Source organism: Phoca vitulina, unplaced genomic scaffold (genome assembly GCF_004348235.1).
Source record: "Phoca vitulina isolate PV1807 unplaced genomic scaffold, GSC_HSeal_1.0 scaffold1, whole genome shotgun sequence".
In the NCBI taxonomy this organism is placed as follows: Eukaryota; Metazoa; Chordata; class Mammalia; order Carnivora; family Phocidae; genus Phoca; species Phoca vitulina.
In genome coordinates this window covers 101,314,626-101,333,108 of record NW_022589704.1, presented here as the reverse complement: position 1 = coordinate 101,333,108, position 18,483 = coordinate 101,314,626, and the positions used below count along the sequence as shown (strand labels likewise).

At 45.9% G+C, this 18,483-nt stretch overlaps 1 non-coding gene across 1 annotated transcript; it reads right to left on the bottom strand.

Annotated features, from left to right (window-relative positions):
• Nucleotides 1–1,882: 1,882 nt before the first annotated feature.
• LOC116638150 lies at nucleotides 1,883–1,988 on the bottom strand. Its single transcript, XR_004300640.1, has one exon. It is a non-coding gene; the product is annotated as a U6 spliceosomal RNA (small nuclear RNA).
• Nucleotides 1,989–18,483: the final 16,495 nt, after the last annotated feature.

The following is an 18,483-nucleotide window of genomic DNA, read 5'->3' as shown; positions in this document are numbered from 1 at the left end:
TCTGAAGAGTGGGGATACCTTCCTTTGAGAGTCGCTGTAAGAATGAAGCTGAGGCACACAGGTAAAATGACTGCCCGCAGAAGTCTCTCTGTAAATGGTAGCTCTTATGACTATTAGCAGTGCTCCTTGGCAAAGACTCGCCTGGGTCAGGAAAGAGATGGCAAATGCACCATAAGGAGAGTCTACCAGAGGTGCCACAGAAGCCTGGAGAGCGTGTAAGGAAACCACAAGGATTAGTGTTACAGCCTGAGGCTGGTCGGAGGGGCCTTGACCACCCAGAAGGGGGGGTGAGGGGAGGGAGTCAATGAGACCGTGGAGAGCATTGCTAGCCTTCGCAGATCTCGCATCAGCTGGGACAGAAGCCACGAGAAAGAAATACCCCCATCTCAATGTCCTCCCTCCCATCTCCCAATGAGGCTTCCCATGGCCAAACCCAACCCGTTGGTTCCAACCAGACAGGGCTCTGTTCCAGGGCAGAGAGCAGGGTGGGCAAAGGGAGGCCCCAGGCTGCAAACTGAAGACATCTAGCACAGATTCAGGAGCAGGCTCTGGCATGTGTCTGCCATTTTTGGAGCACGAGCTCACCTCCAGGTTCCAGGAGCGAGCCTCGGGTCACAGAGCCAGGTGGGCGACGTGGAGAGCCTCGTCCAATCAGACAGCTTCCCAGTGGATGGGGCTTGCCATGGAGCTGCTCTTGGAAAGGTCAGGGGTAATGTATTCCTCCTCTCGAGACTCGGTACCGTTGAAGCCCATTCACATGGACCCCGCAGCATTTCAGGCTTGGAGTAATTCAGACGGGAGTTCGCCTGAAATTTATCTTTGCTGTATTTACACAGAAAGACCTTAAAAAGCTAGCCGATAGTGTAAACATGGATAATTATAATATTTCAGGGGAGGTTTAACATACCAAAAGAGGAAAAAGGAATTTTTAAGCACAGCGGCAGAACCCACCTCTGGACACTGAGAAAATTAAAAATTGTTCTTTTCGATCACAAAATCATACCCATGGGATCCCATATGATCCGGAAGGTGATTCAGGTGCAAGCCAGCTATCACCTGGTCTTGTTTGGTCAGTGCCTCGAGAGGTTGATACCCAGCACTGGTTAACAGCAAGTTGGGTCCTGCTGGGGCCAAAGTCAGCCTCTTTCCATGCAGAGGTGGCATGGGGTAGGAGTGGGAAAACACAGTCCTTGCAGTTAACAGGTCTGGCATGGACTCTGCACGTCTTGGATTCTTTGAGCCTGCTGAGCCTCTATTTCCCCATCTGTGAAATGGGTGAAGCAATACCCATCTCATGGGCTTTTTCTAAGGATCACCAAGATCCTACGGCAATGGTCCTATCACAGTAGGGCCTCAGCTCCTAATTCCCTTCCCTCCCCACTGGTCCCAGAAGGGGGCACTGGGGACTCCCCAAGGACCTCCCAGGCTCCTCCTCCTCCACATCTGCCTGGGGCCTGCCAGGGAATGCTGGTTTGGAGGCAGAGGGTGCTGCCCTCTTATTTGGTTCAGACTGACCCAGTTCCTCCCAGGCCTTGAATCCAGCCTCTTGTTTCTGTCACAGCAAAGTCTCACCCTCTCGATCACACGAGCAATGTCGCTAATGGAAAGGGTATGGCAAGCTTTGGAGCCTACAGACATGGTTTCCAATCCCAGCTCTGCTGTTACTTACACAGCAGCAAGTTTCCCAACTTCTCTGAGTCTCTGGGCAAGCAAGATGGCCAACACTGCTTTGCAGGAAATGTCGAGCACCTGACACAGCCCTTGGTCATTACAGTGACTGGGTCATCGGTCGTTATTGTTGTTAGTGTAGTGTGTTCAGACCTTTCTAAATTGGTCAGAACTCTGGCTTAGCTGTTGGGATTTTTCCCTTGATGGGAAGTAGCAGACCATGGGGAGAATCTGCTGGCTTCCGTGTCACCCTTGCCCCAAGGGCCATGCTAATCTCGGTATCGTTCCAATTTTAGTATATGTGCTGCCGAAGGGAGCATGGGAATCTGCGGGTTTGGGGGAAATGTGATGGTGGGGAGAGGGGATGGTGGCTGTGACATGGCCACAGTGGCCTGCAAGGGACCCTAGTCTGTTTTGCCCAAGCCCTGCTTTCAGGCAGGGATGCACTGAGCTCGCCAGAAACAGAGCATTCTGAGGCCCTGCTCTGCATCCTCCATTTCCAAGCATGTGAGTGTGGTCCCAGAGCACGCGTCCTGGCCAAAGGAGCACAGGATACTCTCACACCGTGACCTCCCCGTGGAAGAGATGAATAATAAAGCTCAACGCCTTGCCCAAGGCACCATGGAAAAAGGCGTTCATCATCTTAATGGCACCTTTCAGATGTCTGCCTTCTCTGTGGCCTCTTCCTCATGAACCCCCCTCTCGAAAGCAGTCTATGTGAGCTATTCCTGGCATGTCCTGTGGTACAAAAGCGCGGTTCATCTTTTCAAGGAGACATGGGGAGGTTGAAAGTCAAACCCATTGGAACAAACCTTGGCTTTGGAGACCAGTTAAGTGCTTATTAGGCAAGTGCTCGCTCTCCCTGAGAAGATGAGCAGACAGAGTTTGGGGGCACTGGCGATAAGGATGAAAAGGGCACAAGATCTATGCAGTACATACTGTCTTGGGGTGGGGGGGCCCTGGCTATTGGGTCATCGCCTGGTCCTGGAAGGACTCACAGGCTCCAGCTTCAGCCAGGATAAGCCAGGTGGGGAGGGGGCCGTGCCTGGTGAGGTCTGCAGGAAAAGCAGGGGTACAGCTTGGCTTGGCTTTGGAGGAGAAGTGTACCCTCTCTTCAGGCCTATGGCCACTGCCTTCATGCACACAGGGGTGGTGGATCAGCTAATGCTGCTGGGAAGAGAGGCTTGGACTGGGGCTGGGAAGATCTCTACTCCTGCTTTACAGAGAGGGTCAACCTCTCTGGGCCTCAGTTTCTCCCTTAGGACAACAGAGATTGTATATACTTGTCTCTTTTCTACCTAAATGGTGGGCTGGAAGCAGAGGATGATAACAATGTCTCTTGATAACCATGTCTTTTGGCAGAAGAGGTGTCCTAGCATCTCAGGAGGGCCAGCCAGACCATGACCCTGGTGTCTTTTGGTGAAGGAAGGCAGGGTGTTGCCAGAGAACAATGGATGCTGGAGCCACCCGGGGGGCATCTCCCACTTTCTGAGAAAAGGAAGGTCCTCAGAGTGTGTAACCTTTAGAGGTCCAGGAGGCCCATCAAGACCACTGTGGGCACAACTCCAGGGTGTGGCCAGGATCCCCTCTGGACCAGGGGAGTGTGGATGAAGAAAGTGTTGTGGGTTGTTTTTTGTTCCTTGTTTTTGTTTTTTGTTTTGTTTTGTTTTTGTCTTTGGTTTTTAGGAAAGAAAGAAAAGAGAATAAGAATGAGAGTCCTGGGGATTCACCTGGGGATTAGGTGGAGGTCTCATTCATTTCCCAGGGGCAGCTGCAGGGGCATGTGGGAAAAGGAGAGATTGGTCAGGGCCTCCCACCTTTTCAAAAAGAGAGCCACTGTGCTTTTATTTCTGCTGCATATCACAGTTCTGATTATGATTTCAATGGACAGAAGATTCCTTAGCTGAGCCGGTTTGAAAACCAGTGCTTGAACCATTGGTCAGCTAGACTGGGAAATTCTTTGCAAACCTCTTCTTTCGCCATGCCAGGATCTCTGTTCTGGCTTTCTCTTGCTGCATTACAAAGCACTCTGAAACTTCCTGGCTTACTATAGCATTTGTTTTCTTTCATGAGTTGACTGGGCTCAGTTGGGCCATTTTCTATTAGGGTCTCTCTTGTGGCTGGAGTTGGAGGGTGGGCTGAGCTGGAGGGCTGAGGCTCAGTTGGACAGGTCACCCAACATAGCCTGTCTGTACCCCAGCTGGGTGGCTGAGAGAATGGGGACTAGCCGGGCAGCTCTCTTTCCACGTGCCCCTGCTGTGTAGACTTCCTCCCAGCATGGCGGTCTCGGGGAAGTCAGACTTCTTACATGGAGTCTGGCTACTTCCAGATGCATAACCCGGGAGACCCTGGCAGAATCGCAAGGCTTTTTATGACTTAACTTCAGAAGTACAAGCATCGCTTCTGTCACATTCTACTAGTCAAAAGCTAGCCGCAAGGACACGAACCTCATTGGAGGCCATCTTTGGAGGCTGGCTCCCACAGTCCCAGAAGGAAGGAGGAGAACACAGGCTTGACCCTTCCCTGCCCTGCCTCTGCAGCCACTGTCAGAATTTGGAGTTGGGGGCCTTAGTCCAGAGACCGGTCCAAGCTCCAGAATCGGGGCTGGCAGAGTGGGCAAAAGGAAGCCCACACCCTGCTACTTGTCTCAAGTTCTTTTTGTAGGGGATACAGGCCTCTGCCCTATGACTGAGATGAGAAATGTCACTCCCTCTTCGGGAGAACAAACCCAAATCCCTAATTCCAGCACTCTGCTGCGGAAGTGAAGTCATGTTTCCAGACACATCTGTAATATGATTAGACAGTGAAGTCTACTTGCCTGTCCGGGCTGAGTCACCCCCCAGCCGGCCTCTTGTTTCTGATGACTGTCCCTCTGACAAATCTAAAAGCAGGAATCAACTCAGAGGGGAGCAGGAGAGAGGTAGAGTTCGGTCCCGTCTTCCTTCCAGGATGTGCGCTAGCAGGAGACTTCCGGCTTCCTGAAATTATTGCTGAAACTCACACTCTTATAACAGTCAGTTTCAGACACTGTAATTTTTCACCAGTTCTGCGTGGGCCCAGCTGGAAACATAATCCCTTGTTTTGCTTTAGCTGTCATATTCCCCAAGGATTTAAAATACTCTCTCAGATAGCCAGGCACAACCATCATTTGGCAAAAGCAGGGTCCTGGCAACTTAGGAACATCAGTGGCCTCTGTGTCAGCACCATCTGGGAGGTGTTCCCCACAGATGCACTATGAGGCCTGAGAGTCCATCCTTAGGGGGAAAAGATCTTGCCTGGGTAAACTGAGGACAACCGAGAAATGAGGCCTCACAAGGTGAATATGGCGTCTCTGGTCGGGGGGGATGTGGTTGGAGCCCCAGGGCAAAGTTGCAGGATTATTTCCCCTCCTGCTAAACTTCGGGGAGACCCCGTTTGAGCTCCTGGCTACTGTGGGTGGCATTAGCATTTTCAGGATTCCCACCTGCTCTCTGATTTCCTGGGGAGCCTCTCTTTCCTCTCCCAGCAGGACAGAGAAGACGTCCTTGCAGTGTGGTCGCTGCTTGGGAACAAATGAGCAGAGAAGGGGGGTCGGGAGGAAGGTCCTTGGGCACCGTGAAAATAGCCGCCACTTATCCTGGGAGGAGACCCCCCCCCCCCCAGAGCCCTTGAACTTGATGTTGCTCTGTCATGCGTCGGGAGAGGCTCGAGTGAGCATGTGCGTGTGTGGGGAGAGAGAAGCGCCGAGAAAACAGTTAGCCTCTGTTAGTATTTGATAGGCAGCCAAAGCACTTTTGTTCCCAAGCCCAGCGAGCTACCTGTGAAAAAAGAAATTGCTTTTCAAGAACATTCATCACAGCAAGTGGCTCTTTTCCTTGTCCTCAGACAACCCCATTCCTAGGCCTTTTCTCCCATTAAAAACTCCTCAGATGTGGTAAAATAAAGAAAGAAACAAAGGGGAGGTGTGTGTGTGGGGGGTGGCCCTTGTGGGGAAGGTGGAGGTTGGGGAGACACTGTGGGCACAGAAGCAGCAGGTGCTGGGATCTTGCTGGGCCTTGTGCTGTGGGGCCCACCTGGAGTCCCCTTCCGAGTAGAGGGTCTCAGGCTCCACAGGTGTGATTCTGAAATTCAGGAGCAGTTGTGCTGAGAGTCATCAAGCTCTGTCCCTCTAGGAGTCTCTGTCCTGTCACCTGTTCCTAAGGGCCCTCCTGACCACCCACACGCAGGGGAGCCCTCCCTCCTCATTGCTCTATACTCACCACTCTGTATATTTCCTTTATGATACTTAACCCCACGTGGAATTATTAGTTTGTCTCTTCATTGTCTACTCCCTACCCAGTGTCAGCTCTCTTGAACACTGCTATATACTCACCAGTCTTTGTGGGATGGAGAAATAAATGAGCAAATCCAAAATGGGATGCTTAGGGCAAAAGGTTCCATCCAATCCAGGATGTTATTTTTCTGAGTTTTTTTTTCAGCAACAAATTCTATTATTTAGCGGCCAGGCCGACCAGACCCCAGGGCCTGTTGTGTGATCTCTGTGTGATAGGGGTTAGCCGGCAGGTTTTGGGGGGGCAGCTTACTGCAGAAAGAGGCCACTGACCTTTGGTTTCACTGTGTGACCTTGAGTAAGTCTCCCCCATTGCCTCCCTGCACCTCAGAGTGCTACTAAATGAGATTAATCACCCACGTTGTGGTATTTCTGTAGAGATTATAGTTGATGTAGGGAGGGTTACGAACTGCGTGCTTGTGTTCCCCCGCAACCCAATTCATATGTTGAAACCCTAACCCCCTATGTGATGGTACTTGGAGGTAGGGCCTGTGGGACATAATTAGGTTTAAATGACGTCATGAGTGTGGGGCCCGCATGATGGAATTAGTGCCTTTATAAGAAAAGACACCAGAGACCTTGCTTCTCTCTGTCTTTCTCCATGTGAGGACACAGAGAGAAAGTGGCCATCTGTCAGCCAGGATGTGGGTCTCTTCAGGAACTGAATCTGCTAGCACCTTGATCTGGGACTTCCCAGCCTCCAGACCTGTGAGAAATAAATGTCTCTTATTTAAGCCATCCATCCTGTGGTATTTCATTTCAGCAGGCTGAGCTAAGACAGGGAACATGCCTGGTACAGGAACTCAATATATCAGGGTCATTTTCCTTATTATTTTGCCAGGTGTAGACTCTCTCAATTCAACAAAATATCAATAAGATATTCAGGGATTTCTGAACACCTAGTTCACAAAAGCTCTAGAAAATTCCCAAGTTCTGAGATGTTGGCCGGAGCTTTCCCTTGTTTTCCTTGTATGAGAGAGAGCCATACAGACATGTTTGGGCCCCAGCCTCTCTCATGCTGGTGTTTAGTAGAGGATCCCCCCCTACCTTTTCCACCAACCATGGGTATTTCTCCAGTTGGGTGTGGAGAATAAGGTCGTTGGTTGGACTCATCAATCTGCAACAAGAATAGTCCCAGAAGGGTCTTGGGCATTTAAGGACCATATTTTGTATTCACTCATTCAACATCCGTTTGTTGAGGGTCTACTCTGTGTTGCGGGTACACGAGTGAACCAGACATCATGCTCCCTGCCCTGGTGGAGCTGACAACCTCCCCTGGCTGGGGAGTAGACAATGACCAGATGAATGAATGATTTCATGTTGGGATAAGCACTGTAAAGGACATGCAGGACCATGTGATGGAGAGTGATGGGGAGGAAGAGCTCTCTTGCAGATGGGTGCTCAGGGAAGCCGAGGCCTGAGGGATGAGAAGGAGCAGCTAGGCGGGAAAACCGGGTGAGTGGGGGCTGGGTGTGAGTGAGGAGCAGAGAGGAGGCCAGAAGTAGGGGCGGTGGGTGAAGAGTGCACAGAGGTGGTCCAATGGACCCAGAATTAGCCGGGCCCCAGGCAGGGTGGGGGCAGATGTCCTGAGGTCCGTGGGGCCGATGGCGGCCCGAGCTGGGCCCTCCACAGGCAGGCTCCTGCGGCCCGCACGCCTGTTTGCCCCGACCCCAGAGATGATCTGTTCTCCTCTCCAAAGCCTAGCAGAGCAGAGACCCCCTGGTTTCTGGCCGAGCAGCCCCTTGGGGCACTCAGCACCCCGGGCTGCTTGGGTTCCCCCACCACGGAACCCGGAGACCTACATAACCATACTGTTTGGGTTTGAGAAACAGATACTGGCAAAACTTTGTCTTTCTTATTAGACAGAAAGGGCTCCTTTTCAGGCCCTACTAAGAATAGCCTAATTTATTCACGCTCTCCGGGCTGGGAAGCTGGGTGGAGGCCACTGGCGGCCCTGGCGCCCTGCCCAAGCCCCGCCGGCAAAGTGCAGGCCGGGCCAGGAGCCCCGACGCTCCCGGCATTCAGAGAGGAGCGCTCGGCCCGCCCCGCCGCCGTGCCCATTGGCTCCTCCACCGCCTTCCCGCACTCCCATTGGCTCTGCCGGCCCCTGGCCGGGCCCCCGCGAGCGGCGCCCTCTGCTGCCTGGGAGGTGGGGGAGCAGGGAGGCGCCATCTTTAGGGAGCGTGGGCCCAGGAAAGGGATTCGGCCGCCGGGAAAAGGGGAATGTTGGCGCTGAGCCGGCACAGAGCTGGGCACATGGCTGCAGGAGGTGCCAGGGACCCGGTCAGAGTGAGAGTTGTCAATCACGGGTATCTCCTAGGTACCCCAGGCTTCCTGTTGTTATTTTCCTTTAGTCTTTAGTCCAGCAGTAGGTATTATTGTATCCCCGGGTCATGGATGAGGAAATTGATGGCGGAAAGTTTAAGGGACTTGCCCAGGGTCACACAAGCTAGTCAAGCAGAGGTGGGATTTGATCGCTGCGTTTTGGGATTCCAAGCACTGCACCATGTGGCAACCTAATGGGACTGGGTGGGCATATCCTAGCGATTAGGTGGACAGCGGTAGCTCCCTGGGCCCTGAGGGTGCGCTGAGGTACCAGCACACTCGGTCCCAGCTTGGTCAGCTCCGAGCAGGCTTCCCACCGGAGATGGCACCCTGCAACGCTTTGAAGACAGGTGGACTTGAGGATGCACTGACAGGGAAGAGGCCCTAGAAACAAAAATTAACCAGGAAGGCCTTTGGACTTTTCTATGAGACCAGTCACTTGGTGGCTCAGCCACCCAAAGAGCCATCTCTAACACAGACACCAAATCTCTTTGCACAGCATTTTGCGTTTATAAATCCCTTCTTCATGGTCTAATTTTTAACTGCAGAATCAAAACAACTCTGGAAGGTTGGCACCATCTTAATTTGCATAAGGGTAAATTGGGGACCAGTGAAGACCAATGAGGACAATGTGTAGATTGTTTCCTGTGTCTGGGGTACTTTAATATAATTCTTACAACAGCCCTAGGAGGTAGGCATGTCTTATTTTATAAAGGAGGAAACCAGAACTTGAGAGGTTAGGTAGCTTCCTGAAAGTGACACAGGAATTTAAAAGGAAGGCTTTACCTGATCCAAACTCACTGCCTTTCAGTTACTCTACTGTTCCTTCACATCCTGAGCCAACCTGAAAAACAGATGGAGGCAGTAGTTGCTAAGTAAGAAAGATCGAAAGATGACATTAAGATCTCATGTCCAAACATACCTTTTTTCCCCCTTCAACTCATATCAGATGGCTGAAGCACCAGTATTGACAATTATTTTGTTGAGTAAAACATTGCTTGAGCCATGATCATCTTAAAATTTAAATCTCCCTGTATGGAAGGGAGGCATTAATTCCTTAGCATGATAGAGAAAGAAAAATACTTCGGTAGACCACTGGAGCTATTCAGCTAGTTAAAATATCTGCTGAATTGAATTATTGTTGTGATCACATTTTTGCATTTCTCCACCTTCTTTGTAAGGATAGTTTTGTGATAGGTAGCAATGAAAATGAAGCATCCAGAGAGGTTCTACTTCTGGGTAGAATGCAGTAGGTAGCAGCAAACCTACTGGGAAGGAAAAACTCTCACTAGGTGAGTTGGGATTACTAAGCCTTTTCTTCCATGAGTCCATTTGCTGAGTCAGTGTCCAGACTGAGTGTTGGGCACTAGCGGAAGGAGAAACCAGCAGGGATTTTGACAGCTACATGGACTATCCTGAATGACTAGAGAATACAAAGCTCCAAACTTTCCCCATAGAACACTGAGTGCTGGGGTAGTAAAAGATGCTGGTGGGATGGGCTATCAAGGCACAGTTTTTTAGTTCTTGAAAAGCAAAATACAGGGGTGCCTGGGTGGCTCAGTCGGTTAAGCATCTGCCTTTGGCTCAGGTCATGATCCCAGGGTCCTGGGATTGAACCCCACATCGGGCTCCCTGCTCAGCGGGGAGCTGCTTCTCCCTCTCTCTCTGCCTGCCGCTCTGCCTACTTGTGTTCTCTCTCTCTGTCAAATAAATAAATAAAATCTTTTTAAAAAATTAAAAAAAAAAAGAAAGAAAAGCAAAATACAACTAGAGGAAAAAGCCTTCAAGAAACATGGAAAGTATCCTCCTTAAAACATTTGGAAGATACTTTGCTTGCATGTGAAGGGAGGTAAAGAGATAAGCTCAGTAACTCGGAAGAGCAGAACTTTCAAGGCCAAGGTGACAAAGAATTGCCAGGCTCACAATATCAAAAACTCAGGAGGACCATGCATGAGAAGGAAGCTTCTAGAAGGAGAAAGTTGCTAGAAGGAAGAAGCTGCAAGAAACATGTGCCATGTCTCACCCTTGTGATGTCTGAAACCAGAGGTACACTAACCCTGGAATCCAGCTCTAGCCCAATTCAATTTCTGATTGGGTTGAGGTGATTTGCCCCTTACCTTATCTGCCAAAGAGGAGATAGGAGAAGAATCCTTTCTGGAGAAGAATAATAATGATTTTTAAGTTCTATGATTCTTTTATATATAATATCTGAAATTCAATTAAAAAAAATTATAAGACACATGAATAGATAAGAAATCATGACCAAAAAGCATGAGAAAAAAAAATGTAAAAGATGCAGACCAATAGAGTGTCTCAGTCACCTCAGGCTGCCATAACAAAATACCACAGACTGGATAGCTTAAACAACAGACATTTATTTCTCACAGTTCTGGAGGCTAAGAAATCCAAGATCAAGGCACTTTCAGTGCCTGGTGAGAGTCTCCTTTTTGGCTTGCAGATGGCCACCTTCTTGCTGTGTCCTCACATGGTGGAGAGAGGGAGATCTGGTATCTCTTCTTCTTGTAAGGGCATTAATTCCATCATGAGGGCTACACCCTCATGACTTCATCTAAATCTAATCACCTCCCAAAGGCTCCACTGCCAAATACCATGACAATGAGGGTTAAGTCTTTAGCATATGATTTAGGGGCAGGGGGGACAAACATTCAGTCCATAGCACAGTTTATAGTAAAAAGTCTGACTCCATTTTTGATATTTGAATGCTGACAGCTTTTAAGCCCCACCACTCCCTCTTCCCTTCTGTTTCAGACCTGGGCCAGCTCATAAGAAAGCCTAGGTGCTCCCTCCATTAGTCTCAGCAGGAAGTTTAAACCATGCAAGCCCTGGTCCATGCATGGAAACACTCACCTCTAGCCCCACCCTCCAATGACTTCAAAGCCAGTCTCCTTTCTCTGCTCCCTCAAGCCATTTTTAGACCTGCTTGGGAGGTTTCCAGATTCTCCCCAGAAATCCTCATATGTGAGTAATAAATCTTCTCATATCTTCTTGGTGTGTGCTTGATGTCATCAGTCTTGATACTTGAACCAAATTTTGGTTGGAGGTATTCATCCCACCATCACAACTCAGATAATTTTGCTCTTGGAGTTATCGGACAAAAATTTTAAAATAACTATGATAAACAGAATAAAAGAATATATAGAAAAAGATGGACAAATGAAGGAAAAGATGGAGGATTAAAGCAGAGAATTAGAATCTATAAAAATTCAAATAGAAATTCAAGAACTAAAAAACCTTAGTATTTGAAATTAAGCGTTCTTTGAATGGATTTAAGAGCACCCTAAACACAGTAGATGATGGATGGATGAGCTCAAAGACATGTATATAGAAGATACTCAAACTGAAGCACAGAGAGAGAAAATAATGAAAATAACAGATCAGAGTATAAGGCACATATTGGGACACAGTCTTCAGGTCGATCATGTATATAATTGGATTCTCAGAAAAGAGGAGGTAGAGAGAAAAAGAAAAGCATATTTGAAGAGATAAAGGGCAAGAGTTTTCAAAATCAGAGAAAGACATCATTTCATAGATTCACAAAACTCAGTGAATCCCAAGTTAAAGATATACAAAGACAACTACACATAGGTGAAAACCAAAGACAGTGGGAAAATGTTAAAAGCAGCCAGGAAAAATAGAACACATTACATTCAAAGAAGCAACAGTGAGTTTTGGCTGACTTGTCAATAGCAACTATGAAATCCAGACGGCAATGGAATGACATTTTTAACTGTAGAAACATTCTATATTCCGTGAAATTTTTGTTTTTTGTTTTTTTTCAAAAATAAAGGCAATTCAGGTTCCTCTTTTCCTTCCCTTTTCTTCTCTTCCATTCCTGAGCAATTTAGTTCTAAACCCATTAGGTGGGGTAGAACAAGGTGTGGTGTGTATGTGTTTGTGTGAAGAGTGTGGAGAGTAGAGGAAGCCATGGTGGCCCAGAGCAGATGTCAGAGCCCAGACAGGATGAGAAGGACATTCCCATGGAAGGGAAGCCAGATGTGGGATGCCAAATCCTGAACACAGTGAAGAGATCACCCCCATTTGTGGAGAGGAGGTTCAGGTTTAGCCAGAGAGTTACAAATTTAGAGAAGGAGAAAACTAGAACAAACCCTGTGATGCTTGTTTGGAATAGAATGTATCTGAATGGATTCATCCACATATACCTATATATAATATATGTGTATATATATTAGATATTAAAATGTTGTATATGTATTACACACATACACACACATATTCTCTAGCTCTGGCCACACAAAGGAGAGAGAAGATACACCTCATTGGCAAGGAAAACACCTAACACCTAAATTTTAGTTTCTAAATAAGTTTCTTTTTCTTCTATTTTTTTTTTTTAAGATTATTTATTTTAGAGGAAGGGAGAGGGAGAGAGAGTCTCAAATAGACTCTGTGTTGAGTGCGGAACCCAACTTGGGGCTTGATCCCACGACCCTGAGGTCATGACCCAAGGTGAAACCAAGAGTCAGACACTCAACCAACTGCGCCACCCAGGGGTTCCACTAAATAATAGTTTCTAAGAAAGAAGCCAGGGATCCTAGGAGAATGACTGATTCTAGGATTGGGGTAGAGAAAGTATAACATGAATCTGGAACATCTTGTGCCTAAATGCAAGGAAGTGCTCAAGGAATGATGAGGACATGTCGAAAGGATACAGAAGCTATCTTGAAGTGGCTCTCACTGATTAAATCAGGGACAACCTGAAAATAAAAATAAATAATTAATAGGACTATAATCCTTGGAATAAAATGAGAAACCACATATCTATATAAATCAATAGTTAAGTAGTAAAGTTCAACGAGGACCAAGACTACTTATATAGTTTTAAAGTCTCTCCCCACAAAATACTTATTAGTTACAAGGGAGAAGAGAATAATTCACAGGGTTCAGAAGGCTGGCAGACCCCACCATAATCAAATGATCAAAATATGCATCGCCAGTATGGGCACCACCTGATGAGATGCAATGAGAAGAATTCAGCACTCCTTCTGTGACATTCCTGCCAAACATGCATAATCTGAATGTAATGCTCACAAATCAGGCTATCAGACAAATACACATGGGGGGACATTCCGTAAGATATCTAGCCTGTAATCTGTAAAAGTATCAAAGTTAGGAAAGGTTGAGGAGTTGGTCGAGACTGAAGGAGACTAAAAAAGCACGGTAACTCATGACAACTAAATTTTTGATCTGACGCATGATTCCTTTTCTAAAGACATTATTGGGACAACTGGCAAATCTTAAATGGGGTCTCGGATAAGATGAGAATGCATCATTATTAATTGCCTGATTTTGTAGGTTGTACTGTGGTTATGCCAGAAAATATAGGAAACATATGCTAAAACATTCAAGGATATTGGGTTGGCAAAATACTCTCAAATGGTTCAGGAAAAAAACACATTTCTTTGTATCACGCTTTGTACTTTTCCATAACTTTGTGATTCTTTCAAAGCTTTAAAAGGTTACAACTAAAAAATGAAGGCAAAGTAAAGACAGGTTCACACTAACAAAGCTGAAAGAACTTATCACCAGCAGACTCATGCTGGGAGAAATACAGGGATAATGATCCCAAATGGAAATACAAAACTGCAGGATGAAATAGAGAGTACCAGGAAGCAAATATGTGATGGATATAAGAGGATTGACTGAAGCGACTATAAAAACTATGGCTTGTGGGACTGATAGCATATGTAGAAGTAAAAAATTTAATGACAGTAGTACCAGAGAGAGGATGGACACACACCTGTGTAGGTTTCCTCTATTATTTGTAAAATGGTAAAGGTATCAATTTAAGGTAGACTCCAAAAGTCAATGATGCATCTGAATTAACCACTAAAAATTAATAGAAATATAACTAAGAGTTTAACAGAAGATGTAAAATAAAATACACACCAAAGGAGAAATAAAGGCTTGAAGAAGAGGTGTAATAAATTTTTAAAAAGAAACAAGATGGTAGATCTAAACTCCATTCACCACTCCTATTAAAAGACAAATATTTTTAGGCTGGATTAGAAAGAAAACAATCATGTGCTGTTTATGAGACACACTTTATCTTTAAATTTTTTTTAAGTAAGCTCTACACCCAACATGGGGCTCAAACTCATGACCCTGAGATCAAGAGTCACATGCTCTACCGATTAAGGCACCCCTATGAGACACTTTAAATAGAGGACATACAAAAGCAGAAAGTAAAATGATGGTAAAAATTATAGCATGCAAACACTTACTAAATGAAAGGTGTGGCTCTATTAATATCAAACAAAATAGACTTTATAGTCAGAAGTAGTGAGGAAGGTAAAGAGAGACATTTCATAGTGATAAAAGGGCCCATTCAACAGGAAGATTGAACAATCATAAATTTGTATGCACCTAATAATAGAACTGCACAATACACAAAGCAGAAAAGTTGACAGAACTAAAAGGACAGATAGGCAAATCTGTAATCATAGTTGAGATTTTAACAAATCTCTTTCAGCAACTGATAGAAAAAGCAGATAAAAAAATCAATGAGTGTATAGAAAATATGAACAACAGAGTTAATCACCTTGACTTTAATAGACAGTTATAGAACATTGCACCCAGCAACTGGAGAATACACGTTCTCCTCTTGAAGAGCATATTTACCAAAATAGAACATGTATTGAACCATAAAGCAAGTTATAACAAATTTCAAAAGGTGAAATCATGCTGGGTATGATCTCCGACCAAAGTGGAATGAAACTGGAAATGAACAAAAGAAAGATTATTAGACCTCAAATGTTCAGACGTTAAGCAGAACACTTATAAATGTCATCCGGGTCAAAGAAGAAATCACACAGAAAGGTTTTAAAACCTTTATGCCAGCTAGTATAAAAACTTAGACTAAATTTTGATGAAATCCAATTTATCTATTTTTTCTTTTGTTGCCTGTATTTTGGTGTGGAATCTATGAAATTGTTGCCAACTTCAGTGTCAAGATGTCCATCTGTGTTTTTTCTGGTGACTTAAAGTTTTAGCTCTTAAGTGTAGGTCTTTGATCTATATTCAGTTAATTTTTGAGCCTGATGTTAGCTAAGGGTCCAACTGCTTTTGCATGAAGATACCCAGTTTTTCCAGCACCATTTGTTGAAAGGACTGTCCTTTCCCCATTGAATAGTCTTGACAACCTTGTCAAAAATCAACTGACCACATAGGGGAGGGTTTATTTCTGAGCTCTCTACTCTATTCTGTTGATGGATATAACTGTACTTACACCAGTAGCATACTGTTTTAATTACTGCAGCTTTGTAGCAAGTTTTAAAATCCGGAAGTGTGAGACCTCTAACCTTCTTTTTCAAGAATTGTTTTGACTCTCTGAGGCCCCTTGGAATTCATATGGATATGAATCCAAGGGTCAGCCTTTCCGTTTTTGTGAAAGAGGCTATTGACATTTTGATAGGGATTGCAGTGAATTTATAAATAGCTTTGGATCATATATATAACCCTTGAAACACCTTATCTATTACTTACAGATTCACACATAAGTAGAAAGAATAGAAGCCTGGACACACCAAAATGGAGATAGTGGTTTCCTCTAGGGGTGGAAGGGTTAAGTCTAGGGAGAGTAAAGAGACTAAGGGGGGGGGGTACACATGGGCCTTCAATTATACCTATAGTGTTTTATGTCTTTAAAAGATAATGGGAAGCAAATTTTAAAAAATTATCACTGCTGATGAGGTGGTAAATGGATGGGTGCCATTTTGCTCTCTACACTTTTCTGTAGTTTGAAATTTCTCATTATAGGCAAGAGAGACATCACAAGTGTTCTGCACAGGCTGGAAGAGTAGACTGAAGATGTGGGAGAGAGCTGGAAGGGTGGGAAGTGGCGGTCAGGACTGCAGAGTCAGGGTGGTGCTGAGTGCTGGGGTGGCCCAGCCTCAGTGAGGCCCACTGGGGGCTGGCTGAGAGCCCCCCACCTGGAAGGCTCTCACCTGTCCTTCTGCCCTTCATTTGATCCCCTATTAACTCTCTACCTGTCCATCAGGAGCCCATTCACAGAGGTGAATTTATTTTTATTAATTTTTTTTCTTTTCAAGTTTTGATATAAATTCCAGTTAGTTAACATACAATGTAATACTAGTTTCAGGTGTAGAATGTAGAAATTCATCCCTTATACAACACCCAGTACTCATCACAAGTGCCCTCATGGAAGGGAATTTAAACACAGGTGGGACTTGACTTCGATCCTATCTGCCTAAGTGAGGCTCAGGAGAAAAAATTCAACCCAATAAAGCTTTAGACCTTCCAGTCAATTCTTCAGTGTTCACTTCTAAATATCAACAGGAAAACCAAGATTCCAGACATCTGAGGAAACACTCAAGAGGAAAGAGATTAAAGTAAAATAAAATAAAATTAAGTTAAATTAAATTAAATTAAATAAACAAAAGAAAACAATCTGTCAGAACAGAGACTATGCAGACAGAAGGAAACTTTTTTTTTTTAAGGGGGGGGAGGGAAAGAGAGAGAGAGGTGGGAGGGGCAGAGGGAGAGGGAGAGAGAATCTTAAGCAGACTCCACACCCAGCACAGAGCCTGACTTGGGCCTCAGTCTCACGACCCTGAGATCATGACCTGAGCAGAAATCAAGAGTCGGATGCTTAACCAACTGAGCCAGCCGGGCACACCGAGAAGAAAACTATTAAAGAAACAAACCAAAAAATTCCCCGAAAGCTCTAGTGTTGATACTTTTCCAGTAATAAAAGAAGATATCGCATCCATAACATAAGAAGGAGATGCTCTGAAAAGGGAGCCCTCAGTAAAGACAACAAAAAAAGAGAACACAAGATAAAAAAAATAAAATAGAAAGCTTCACTAAAGGATTAGAGGATAAAGAAATCACTCAGAAAGCACAAAACACAGAAATGGAACATGGAGGGAGAGAGGATAGCGAGGAAGAACATAAGGACTAGTCCAGGGGCCCCAAAATATGAATAAAAGGAAATTTTAGGAATGGAGGCTAGAGAAAATGGAGGGGAGGAAATTGTCAATCAAATAATTCAAGAAAATTGCCCTGAATGGAAAGAAAGGAATTTGCAGCCCACCAGGGCCCGTCAAGGACCCGGGAGGATGGGAAATGTGGACCCAGCAAGGCAGACACGTGGGGTAAAGATAAAGGGAAGTGGCTTGGGCACACAGAATCGGGAATCAGCTGTTTTGGATTTCCCAACAGAAACACTGGCCTTAGCCTTAGAGTGTGGCTTTCAAAACTTCAAAGGAAAAGGATTTCCAACAATATTTGTTACTATTGCTACATGACAAAAGTTAATGGCTTAAAACAATGCACGTTATTATTTCACAGTTTCTGAGGGTCAGGAATTCAGGAGGGGCTTAGCTGGGTGGTTCTGGCTCAGGGTTGCTCTTGAGGTTGTGTCCAGCGGGGGGGACATCTCAAGGCTCAGCTGGAGCAAAAGAATTTGCTTCCAAGGTCATTCATGTGGTTGTTGGCTCGGAGCTGAAGGTCCTTGCTACAGAGACCGCTCCCTGAGGTGCTCATGATGTGGATTCTCCCAAATCCAGCAGATTGGGAGAGCCCAAGACAGCCGGTTATAATCTCATCTGGGAGGTGATGTTCCCTCCCGTCCAGACTCAGACCACTCCAGTTCTGCTGAACGACACAATGGAGTCACATTCTGGTCCTCATGAGAGCGTGTCCTGCTGCAGCCTGTGACATGCTGGAGAGTATTCGAGGATTCGGGAAGCCTCTTCATTTTGTCCGTGCCCACCTCCCACAGCCGCGTCAACTCGGCAGCCTCACATTTTGCTGTGTGCAGACGCTCCTTCCAGTCCTGCTCCCTATCCAGACCCACTCAGGAAGTGAGGCGCAGGGGAATTTATGATGAACCTCACCTCCGAGCTAAGCCTGAGGGACAGGGCCAAGGAACGGGACAATACCTGGGTCTCCCCATTATCTGAAGCTTCAGTGTTTGTAGGGCACAGGGATGGGGGGGATGCAGGAATAATAGAATGCAAAGAGATTCCTGGAGCTCATCTGTTCTTTCACTCATTCTTCATTTTTGGTGCACCTGCTGGGTGGTGGTTTCACGAATTGATAAGAAAGTTCAAACATAGTGTACTAGTTTCTTATTGCTACTCTCACAAATTATCACAAAGCTAGTGGCTTAAAACAACACA